The 11,202-nt window shown below is 35.3% G+C and overlaps 2 long non-coding RNA genes across 2 annotated transcripts; both read right to left on the reverse strand.

Annotated features, from left to right (window-relative positions):
• Nucleotides 1–736: 736 nt before the first annotated feature.
• LOC127250009 (uncharacterized) lies at nucleotides 737–1,582 on the reverse strand. Its single transcript, XR_007838510.1, has 3 exons — nucleotides 1,471–1,582; nucleotides 1,195–1,352; nucleotides 737–1,032 (listed from the first exon to the last, which is right to left on the reverse strand). It is a non-coding gene; the product is annotated as an uncharacterized LOC127250009 (long non-coding RNA).
• Nucleotides 1,583–9,449: 7,867 nt separating this feature from the next.
• Nucleotides 9,450–10,263, reverse strand: LOC127250004 (uncharacterized). Its single transcript, XR_007838509.1, has 3 exons — nucleotides 10,153–10,263; nucleotides 9,865–10,022; nucleotides 9,450–9,702 (listed from the first exon to the last, which is right to left on the reverse strand). It is a non-coding gene; the product is annotated as an uncharacterized LOC127250004 (long non-coding RNA).
• Between the last annotated feature and the right edge of the window lie 939 nt (nucleotides 10,264–11,202).

The following is an 11,202-nucleotide window of genomic DNA, read 5'->3' on the forward strand; positions in this document are numbered from 1 at the left end:
TTCGTACGCGTCAGACACTATTTTGTTGGAGACTAGGTTGATCCGCTTCATGCACAAAATTAGTGTGTGATGCGTATTGAGATATATATGTGTCAGACATTATTTTGGTGAACACGTGGTCGATCCGTGATGTGTATTGAGATACGTGTTCGCCGATATTTTGGTGAATATGTGGTGGATTCACTTCATGCACGAAATTAGTGTGTGATGCGTATTAAGATGCGTGTCAGACATTAGTTTGGTAAACACGTGGTAGATCCCCTTCATGCACGAAATTAGAATGCGATGTGCATTGAGATACGTGTTAGACACTATTTTGGTGAACAAGTGGTCGATTTGTTTCGTTCATGAAATAAGTGTGTAATTCATATTGAGATGAGTGTCAGACATTATTTTAGTGAACATGTGATTAACATGTTTCATACACGAAATTAGTGTGTGACGCGTATTAAGTTGTTAGACATTATTTCGATATTATCTTTCTTATTTTTCTTCTTCTTCTTATTATTATTATTATTTAACTCCACAGTTCAAATGCAAATATGTCAGTACATAAATTTTCTATTTTAATTTAGTGAATAAATTAGTATCCATACATAAAGTAGATAACTTTTTAAAAATAAATTTAATGGGTAACTCAAATTTAGTTCGAAACTATAAATTGACATAAACGAAATAACTTGACGATTGCGATTGCCATTCGACAAATGTTGGCGAGAAAATAAGAATGTGTCTGTAACTCAAATTTATTTTCATATTATTCATATTATACAGAAGCATAAAAAATTCATAGTTATATTCAAAATGTCACATCAACATAAATATTCTAAATTGAAAATATTCCAAAAATTAATACAACGATCTTGAACCACCAAAACAATCCTAGTGGATGGAGGTTAGGCAATCTTCGAGATACATTCGATTAGAAAGTCTGGTTCGGGTTTATACTGATGGAGTAACATCTTTAAGCCTCGTGCCTCCTCATTAAACCCTTCAGACTATTCCACATCGTAATAATTCAATAGCATCCACCTGCAACGTGATTATAGCATCGATTGTGAGTAACAGCGCAAATGAAAAAAAAAAAGTTGGTCACAAATTGCATTCAATTTTTTTCAAGTTTTTAATATTCTATCTCCAGAGGTTATGCAAATTAGGGGCAAAGTAAAGAGAAATAGATTTACAAAAACTCACAGGCTGCCATCGAATACTAGAATCTTAATTAGAAAAGCTTGCCAAAGACCGATAGATGAAATCTATAGTTCTTGCTCAACTTCCACTTATGTAACTCCATGTTCGGTTCATAATAGGATTCACTACGTTGAATCCACGCTCTCTCGCCCTGCAATGTTCTGCGAACAGGAAGATCTAATGGCTTAGTATCCAAAAAAGATCGAACAAATGAATAATGTTTTCAATGGCGATAATAACTACAGGGGAGCATAGACAAAAAGGAAAGTCGTAAATAACTTAGATGCCAAAACTGAAAAGGCTGTTTCAAAACATCATCAATAACCGAGAAACTTGCTCATGAAAAAAGAGAACATAAATCTTCTTTCTGCTTCCGAATACAATTTTTTTTTTGTGTGTTTATGAGCAAGAAAGGCAGGATGGGCGTCTATTTATTGAGAGCCAACATTGGACACGTGGTCGTTCTCTTTCATGCAAGAAACCAGAGCACGACGTGTGCCCCAACTATGTGTCAAGTATTGGTTAATCTGTTTTATGCATAAAACGAGAGAACAACACGTACCCCATTTAAGTGTCATGCTGCTTTGGCATGAATTTCATTAACTTTAAACTTAACAACAGATCTTCCTATTTAATCTAGTATGATTCCTAAAAACAAATTGGCCATGGGAGAAGAGAATGAAGTTCCGTAGATTGACCCTACAGGTCAATACAAATCCTTCTAATTAACTACCTTTTTGCGAGCACTCTAGAAACATTACAGGGTCACCCATCATAAAATTACCCTAAAGCGCACACTTTGTGCACCCTCAATTGAATGAAACTATGTAACATAAATATTCATGGCATCAAATGGACCTTTCTTACTTACTAAGTCGTAGTAAATAACAAGTAATTATATTAAAAGACATATATAATTTGTATTAGGGGAAATTCTGTGGGTGCACATCTTATCAATAATGAGAATGGATTTTGACTTAGACAACCAAATGACTAACTTGACTCATCATAAGTTGAATAACATCAAACATGAATGTAGTTAAACCTCACTGTACCATCCCATAATTTTTTTGGAGACTTTTACCAACCATATGAGGGCGGGGCGCAAACTCGCTTCATTGATCAATATCACGCTAGGGGAGCAAACTTTGGATTTGATGTCTTCTTTGGACGATCCGAGGCTTTGATCTTTGTTTTGGCTTGGACATACGACGAAGAACGTTAACTCCATCGATTCGCCAACCAATATTAGATCATTTGTCCAAATCGGTGACTTTTCGACGAAGAACGCTTCGAAGGACACGAAAAACAATGAAGAACATTGCAGAGAGTCTAGAGAGACTTACCCCTTTGCTTGAATCCTCGATGCAACTTCGGTGTATCAAATGAACTAACCATGGCTCCTATTTATAGGGGATGGGTGGTCTTGGCTTCCTTTTCGGATGGTGCCACGTGTATGGAAAGATTTTATAATCTTTCCTTTTCCATCAGATGCTGTTTTCCATTCTTGACAGATTTGATTGTGCACCTTCCTTTCTCGCCAAAATCTTTATATCATTGCCTTTTTTGGAAGATACTAATTTATATACTTCCTTTATTGACAAGATCTTTATATCATTGCCTTGTTTGGAAGATATTAATTTATATACTTCCTTTATTGACAAGATTAATTTATTTTGCTGCCAAATGTATTATGGCTCTATTTATGCACGTAATATTTGTACGATATCTTCCATTTTAAGCATATTTTGCATTAATGGTTGATATTTATTGTACAAAAATTAACATATGTGCATAATTAAATACCATATATTTATTTTATTGGAATTTTATTTTCTTCCAAAATATATGATATCTAATTGATTTTAGACATATATTTTTAGTGTCTACAAAATGTCCCCTCGAGACTTGTTTAAGCCGACGCAAAGCGTTTATGGCGTGAACGAGTCTCGAAACAGAAGTCAATTTATTTTTTGACTGATTTTTTTTTATGGCTATCATTTTTTTATTTTTTTTAGCCAATATTTTTTTTCAAAGGGTTTTTTCTTTTTTCCCTTTTTTTTGAACGAGATTTTTTTTTTCCAATTGGTTTTTTTTTAAGCCCGATTATTTGGACTTTTTTTTTGCCCAATTTATTATTTTTTTTGACTGAACTCGGAGTTATATTCCAAGTTGCCTACGTATCCGGTTAAGGAATCAAGTCATAACATAGTTCAAAACAAATTGAATTTGTTTGTTTTTGTTAAACAGTTTATTCTCGTGTTAAGGAGTCTTGCTAGAAAGTTTATCCTCATTTCCAGGAGATTGAAGAAAGTTTATCCTCGTTTCCAGGAGATTGCAGAAAGTTTATTCTCGTTTCCAAGAGATTGCAGAAAGTTTATCCTCATTTCCAGGAGATTGCAGAAAGTTTATCCTCATTTCCAGGAGTGTTGTAGGTATGATTGCCCTCACTGTTTGAAGTGTTGTATTTCTCGTCATCTGAGAAATCTTCAATAGGCGGTCCATACATTCCACTAGACATCATGCTCAATTCCATATCATGAGTGCGAGTGGCGAGTTCTTCAAAAGTATGGGATCGGATCCCTTGCAGGATGTATTTCAAGCCCCATTGCATCCCTTGAATGCACATTTCTATGCCGGAAGCCTCGGACAAACGGTCTTTGCAGTTGAGGCTTAGACTTCTCCAGCGGTTGATGTAGTCAATTACTGGTTCATCTTTCCATTGGTGGTTGTTGGTGAGTTCAGTCATGCTGACGGTTCTCTTTATGCTGTAGAACCGATTCAAGAACTCGTACTTTAGTTGTTCCCAATTGTCGATGGAACCAGCCTCTAAGTCGATCTACCAGTCGAAGGCGTTGCCGTTTAGTGACCGCACAAATTGTTTGACTAGGAGGTATCCATATGTTCCAGCATCGTTGCATGTCTCGACAAAGTGCGCTATATGTTGCTTTGGGTTGCCTTTGCCGTCAAATTGTTGAAACTTTGGTGGTTGATAGCTCGTAGGCATTTTGAGGGCATCAATCCTTGCCGTGTAAGGCTTGGTGTAAGTGTGCGTTGGCCTTGAACTCCCTTTGAATTCTCTTTTGATTGCCCCCTTGATGTATTTGTCAAGTTGGGATACATGGATGAATGAGTTGGATGATCCTTGAAATGGATTTGGTTCCGCCACCTTTTCTTTGTCATGACGTTGCTCCACATATGTTGCCGTTTTATTTCGGGCTGCTGGGGAAGATGGTTGTTTTTCAATGGCATGACTGGATTCTTCAGGCTTGTCCAACTTTGTGATAAGTTTTTTTATGAGGGCGTCTTGTTGTTGCATGTGCTGAGACATCCCTTCAACGACTTTGGCCAATGCTGCAAGTTGTTCTTTATATTTGAAGCATTGATAGTCATCACCAGAGCAGAGCTTGATGCGGTCGAATGACTTGCAGTTGTTGAGGAGTGAACAATACGGCAATACTCTTGAAGTTGTCGTCTTCTTCATAGAGTGGACTTTGCTTTGTGATTTTTGGAGAAGTGTCTTCAGATAACGACAATGCTCTTTTGGTCATGCTTCATGTTGTCATTCCAGTATTTGTCGAAGCGCTTAAGGTTTTGGAGGCGATGGGTGCGCCAACTTCTTTGGCGGCGACGGCGGCTTGAGCAGCAACTTTTGACACAACGTTGGAAGTCTTGATCTTGTAGGAAGCCATTGGTTGTTGAAAGTTCGTCGGAAAGAGAGATGAAAGGTGGAGAGGTCCCACTGGGCGTGCCAAGAATCTGTGGACAAAACATTGTGTTAGTTTTTAATAAACACAAAATTTGTACAAATTATATTTGATTTGAATTTAAAGCGGGTCCTATTCTCTAAATGGGTCTTTGATTTTCCTTCCGGGTCGATTTATTTTCCAACTTGGTTTTCGATGGCTTCTTTGATCCGAAGAGGTTTGATCTTCAGTTTGACTTTGCCGGCTTTTGGAGAGCTTTGATCTCCGTGCGGGTGATTTGATCGTCGGCTTTGGATTTGATGTCTTTTTTAGACGATCCGAGGCTTTGATCTTTGATTTCGCTTTGCCGCCTTTTGGAGAACTTTGGTCTCCGCGTTGGCGATTTGATCATCGCCTTTGGATTTGATGTCTTTTTTAGACGATCCGAGGCTTTGATCTTTGATTTGGCTTTACCGCCTTCTAGAGGACTTTGGTCTCCGCATTGGCGATTTGATCATCGTCTTTGGATTTGTTGTTTTCTTTGGATGATCTGCGACTTTGACATTTGTTTTGGCTTTGCCGCTTTTGGAGGACTTCGGTCTCCGTGCGAGCGATTTGATCGTCGGCTTTGGATTTGATGTCTTTTTTAGAGGATCCGAGGCTTTGATCTTTGCTTTAGCTTTGCCGCCTTTTGGAGGACTTTGGTCTCCGTATGGGTGATTTTATCCTCAACTTTGGATTTGATGTCCTCTTTGGACGATCCGAGGCTTTGATCTTTGTTTTGGCTTGGACATACGACGAAGAACGTTAACTCCATCGATTCGCCAACCAATATTGGATCATTTGTCCAAATCGGTGACTTTTCGACGAAGAACGCTTCGAAGGACACGAAGAACAATGAAGAACATTGCAGAGAGTCTAGAGAGACTTACCCCTTTGCTTGAATCCTCGATGCAACTTCGGTGTGTCAAATGAACTGACCATGGCTCCTATTTATAGGGGATGGGTGGTCTTGGCTTCCTTTTCGGATGGTGCCACGTTTATGGAAAGATTTTATAATCTTTCCTTTTCCATCAGATGTTGTTTTCCATTCTTGACGGATTTGATTGTGCACCTTCCTTTCTCGCCAAAATCTTTATATCATTGCCTTTTTTGGAAGATATTAATTTATATGGCTCTATTTATGCACGTAATATTTGTACGATATCTTCCATTTTAAGCATATTTTGCATTAATGGTTGATATTTATTGTACAAAAATTAACATATGTGCATAATTAAATACCATATATTTATTTTATTGAAATTTTATTTTCTTCCAAAATATATGATATCTAATTGATTTTAGACATATATTTTTAGTGTCTACAAATGTATTTTACGTGTAAAAGCAAATATATTTTCCGTGTAAAAAAGAAATGCTTAGATATATAGTCACACACTATTTATCAACACAAGGCACGAGAAAGTAAATACCATCTACTAAAAAAGTCTATTTTATGCATAATATATATCTTTTTAACCTACAAACACCCATATTTTATTACTTTTTTGTTTTCTTTTTCGCTTTTAGAAAAACTTTTTAAATATACTTTACATGTAATTGTATTAAGAAAGATACATTTTTTTTTTTTTTAAATTTCTAAACATTCCAAAGTAAAAATGATAAATTAATCAAAATGTTTTGGATGGAGGGCGCAATACATACTATAACTGAAAAAAAATATTCATTATTTAATGATCTCTGTTTAATTTCACGGTAATATAAATTTATAAGACTATTTTTTCTTTCGATACCTATAAAATATAAATTCTACCTACCAACACCAAAAACACAAATTCTACATACTAACATAGAAAATATATACTAGAAATTGTTCAATGCTTTAATATTTAATATATGATAGACCACCAGTAATTATCCAATGTGTTAATATTTATTATATGATAGACCACCAGTTCTCCTTGGCAATAACAAAGTAGTAAGTGATCGAAAATCAAGTTTATTTTTCAACAGTCCTACTTTAACTTCATTTAGTACTTTTTATTTACTTTTAATACAAGAAATATTTAATTATTGGGGCCGTACTTTATTTTTGCCCCGGGTTCTGTAAATATAAGGACCGGCCCTAGCTATTGCCAAACATCATCAATAGCGAAGAACATTGCTGATGAAACGAGAGAACCACATAATTTCTAACTGAAGCTCTAAGATACAATTTCATTGTGTGAAAAAAAGAGGAGTGATGGCGTGGTATTTATAGCCAAAGGATGGTGTACACGTGGTTAATCTAATTCATGCATGGAATTTGAGTGTGAGATGTACCCTAATACATGTTGAGTGCCGATTATGTATGTTTATATCATATTTGAATATATTTAACTAGTTTTTGTAAATTACAATGTTTGATCCAGGGGATGATGGACATGTGATTCGTCTATTTCATCCATGAAATTTGAGTGCAACATGTACCTTAATACGTGTCGAGTGTTGGTTCTTCAAGTTTTTGGCAAACTAGATTTTGTAAGTGTTAATGCTTGTTGGCGTGGAATTTATGGGCGGGGGATGATGGGCACATGTTTAGTTTGATTCATGCATGAAATTTGAACGCATAATGTATCTTAATACATGCTGAGTGTTTGTTCTGTATATTTCTATACAATTTGAATATATCTAGTTAACTTTCGTTAATTTTAATGTTCGAGGTCATGTATTTATCTACAGAGGATTATGGAAATTTCAGTACGACACATTCCCTAGTACGTGTCAAGTGTTGGTTATGCATGATTAGAATATATTTAATCCCCATTCATTAAGTTCATTAATAATTTACAAAAGATCAAATGACTTACTAGAACGAAAAATAAAGAACATTAATATTAACTTGCTTGTGAAATTAATTACTCTTGAATACAATTTTTTTTTGTGTGTGTGAGCAAGAAAAGCAGGATGGGGGTCTATTTATGAGAGCCAACACTGGACACGTGGTTGATTTGTTTCATGCAAGAAATTAGAGAATGACGAGTGCCCCAACTACTTGTTGAGTATTAATTGATTTGTTTCATGCATAAAACAAGACGATGACATGTAGCCAAATTGAGTGTCAAGTGTTGCTTCCACTGTTTTGGTGAACACGTGGTTGATCCGCTTCATGCACAAAGTTAGTGTAAGATGCGTATTGAGATACATGTGAGACACTATTTTGGTTAAAACGTGGCTGATCCCTTTCATGTACGAAATTAGTGTGTGACGCGTATTGAGATACGTGTCAGGCACTATTTTGGTGGAGACATGGTTGATCCGCTTTTTGCACGAAATTAGTGTGTGATGCGTATTGAGATATGTGTCAGACATGATTTTGGTGAACACGCAGTGGATCCGCTTTATGCACGAAATTAGTGTGTGGCGGCGTGTATTGAGATTCGTGTTCGTCAATATTTTGGTGAATATGTGGTGGATAAACTTCATGCACGAAATTAGTGTGCGATGCGTATTGAGATGCGTGTTAGACATTGGTTTGGTAAACATGAGGTAGATCCCCTTCATGCACGAAATTAGTGTGTGACGCGCATTGAGTTATGTGTTAGACACTGTTTTTGTAAACAAGTGGTCGATCTGTTTCATGCACGAAATAAGTGTGTAATGCATATTGAGATGCATGTCAAGACATTATTTTCGTGAACATGTCATTAATACATTTCATGCACGAAATTAGTGTGTGACGCGTATTAAGGTATTAGACATTATTTCGATGTTATCTTTCTTATTCTTCTTCTTCTTCTTCTTATTATTATTATTATTATTATTATTATTATTATTATTATTATTATTATTATTATTATTATCAAGAGTTTTCAAATTTAACTCCAACGTTCATATGCAAAAGTTTTGTTACTACAGAATTTTCAAGTTTAATTTAGTGAATAATTAGTATCTATACATAAAATATATAACTTTTAAAATAAATAAATAAATAAATCTAATGGGTAATCACAAAAATACATAGATAATACCATCAGATACCATTTATCAACATATCGCACAACAAAATGAGCACACCAACTACAAAAATGCCTATTTTATGCCTACAATATATATTTTTTAACTAGAAAAGAATCATATTGTATTTAAATATATTTGAACATATTTTGAGTTAATTAGTTTGAAAATAAGAAAAAAAATAAATAGGTATTTGATGTAATTTGTATTTGATATAATTGTACTTAAATAGCCTCAAAATTTCTGAAACAAAATCCGAAACTGCGGTTTGATATTCCTACTTGTTTAGAAATGTTTTAGACCAATTATTTTATTTTATTTTTTTTCGGATTTTCTGAAGCAAGTATCTCACTCATACATTTCAATTATATATCAGGAAATATTCATTTAATGTTAAATCTATGGATAAATTTGATTATTCAAGAAAGCACTTAAAAATTATCCGAAACTATAAATTAACATAAACAAAATAACTTGACGATTGTGATTGCCATTCGACAAATGTTGGCGAGAAAATAAGAATGTGTTTGTAGCTCAAATTTATTTTCATATTATTCATATTATACAGCAGCATCCAAAAATCATAGTTATATTCAAAATGTCACATCAACTTACATATTCTAAATTGAAAATATTTCAAAAATTAATACAACAATCTTGAACCACCAAAACAATCCTAGTGGATGGAGGTTAGGCAATCTTCGAGATACATTCTATTAGAAAGTCTGGTTCGGGTTTAAACTGATGGAGTAACATCTTTAAGCCTCATGCCTCCTCCTTAAGCCCTTCAGACTATTCCACATCGTAACAGTTCAATAGCATCCACCTGCAACGTGATTATAGCGTCTCGATTGTGAGTAACAGCGCAAATTAAAACAAAATGTTGTCCCAAAATGCATTCAATTTTGTTCAAGTTTTTAATATTCTATTTCCAGAGGTTATGCAAATTAGGGGCAGAGTAAAGAGAAACAGATTTACAAAAACTCACAGGCTGCCATCGAACCCTAGAATCTCAATTAGAAAAGCTTGCCCAAGACCGATAGATCAAATCCGTTGTTCTTGCTCAACTTCCACTTATGTAACTCCATGTTCGGTTCATAATAGGATTCACTACGTTGAATCCACGCTCTCTCGCCCTGCAATGTTCTGCGAACAGGAAGATCTAATGGCTTGGTATCCAAAAAGATCAAACAAATGAATAATGTTTTTAATGGCGATAATAACTAGAGGGAAGCATAGACAAAAAGGAAAGTCATAAATTACTTAGATGCCAAACCTGAAAAGGCTGTTTCGAAACATCATCAATAACCGAGAAACTTGCTCACGAAAAAAAGAGAACATAAATCTTCTCACTGCTCCCGAATACAATATTTTTTGTGCGTGTGAGCAAGAAAGGCAGGATGGGCGTCTATTTATTGAGAGCCAACATTGGACACGTAGTCGATCTATTTCATGCAAGAAACCAGAGCACGACGCGTGCCCCAACTACGTGTCAAGTATTGGTTGATCTGTTTTATGCATAAAACGAGAGAACGACACGTTCCGCATTTAAGCGTCGAGCGCTGCTTTGGTATAAATTTGATTAACTGTAAACTTAACAACAGGTCTTCCTATTTAATCTAGTATGATTCCTAAAAACAAATTGGCCATGGGAGAAGAGAATGAAGTTCCGTAGATTGACCCTACAGGTCAATACAAATCCTTCTAACCAACTTTGCCCTCTCTAGCACTCAGAGAAACTGTACAGGGTCACCCATCATAAAATTACCCTAAGGCGCACGATTTGTGCACCCTCAATTGAATAAGACTATGTAACATAAATATTCATGTCATCAACTAGACCTTTCTTACTTTTTAAGTCGTTGTAAATAACAAGTAATTATATTAACACACATATATAGTTTTTATTAGGTGAACTTCTGTGGGTGCACATCTTATCCATAATGAGCATGCATTTTGACTTAGATGACCAAATGACTAACTTGACTCATCACAAGTTGAATAACATCAAACACGAATGTAGTTAAACCTCACTGTACAATCCCATAATTTTTTGGGAGACTTTTACCAACCATATGAGGGCGGGGCGCAAACTCGCTTCATTGATCAATATCACGCTAGGGGAGCATATAAATGTAAAAGAACGGAGCAATTAGTTGGTTTTCAATTTTTTACTCGAGTTGTTCTAATGAATAAGCCCCTGGCTCACATTCTACCATTTCTATTGATTGACTTCGAAATGATATGCAAATTAATTACATCTATTTATAGGACTTTGAATCTACCTACCAACACCAAAAACATAAATTCTACATGCCAACATGGA

Source organism: Andrographis paniculata, unplaced genomic scaffold, assembly GCF_009805555.1.
Source record: "Andrographis paniculata isolate CXL003 unplaced genomic scaffold, ASM980555v1 Contig11END, whole genome shotgun sequence".
In the NCBI taxonomy this organism is placed as follows: domain Eukaryota; kingdom Viridiplantae; phylum Streptophyta; class Magnoliopsida; order Lamiales; family Acanthaceae; genus Andrographis; species Andrographis paniculata.